Raw genomic sequence first — 902 nt, 5'->3', positions numbered from 1 at the left:
TTCTACTGTGTGTACACTGACCCTCATTTTCTGTTGCTTGTAACCAGGCCTTTTCAGAAGAGTGACTTTTCTCCTATCTTGGCAGAGACCTATTGCTTATCACAGCGAACCAAGAAGCCAACTTTGATGTTTCAAAGGTCAGATTTTTTTTTCTGTTATCTAAGAAAAGAAGGCTTTCTTTTTCCCAAAACCATATTGGGGAGACACATTAATTTTTACCTTTTTGTCACTTGGCAAAGAGCACAAGGAGCTATGATCAAGTTTTTAAGTTAACTCCGGGGAGCTCCTTTGAAAACTCCTAGTTTGATTACTACGGTGTTTGCACCAAAGCAAGAAATAGCTGCCCTGTTCCACTCATCGCAGGGAGGGCAGCAGGGAAGAGTTTATGAACTGTAATTACCAGCTTACCCACTCAGGCTCCTTCCTAAAGCAGGAATCATTCATCATCCTCTTTTGTGCTACCGACTCCTTAAAAGGCCTACTGAACTTTAACTCCCGGGCATCCCACCACAGCCAGGCTCCCCCAGAGCCCACGCCAGGGCTACCTAGATGGATTTCAAAGGGAACATCGCGCCGCTCTCCTGCCTTATTTGGAAAACCCTAACTCTGCACGGCTTGGCACAACCTCAGCGGCCGCGCAGGGCTTCGCAAACCTGGAGCTCTGACAGAGATTTAACGAGAGAGAACCTCAGATTGCAATGAACTCCCTGCACCAGCAAGAAACAGAAATGAGAATAAAAAGAGAGGGCGGGCTGACAAGAGCCGAGCGAAAGTTGTCGAGTTAAAAACAAGCCCAAAATGGCCCAGCGAGGAGCCCTCGGGAGGGCTTTGCGCGTGTTTGGCGTAAAAATCTTCAGGAAGGAGGAAAAGGAAGGCCGGGGAGCGAGCGAGGGAGGGAGGGA

The sequence above is a fragment of the Geospiza fortis genome, unplaced genomic scaffold (genome assembly GCF_000277835.1).
Source record: "Geospiza fortis unplaced genomic scaffold, GeoFor_1.0 scaffold130, whole genome shotgun sequence".
Lineage (NCBI taxonomy): Eukaryota > Metazoa > Chordata > Aves > Passeriformes > Thraupidae > Geospiza > Geospiza fortis.
Note: the sequence above shows the minus strand (reverse complement) of the source record.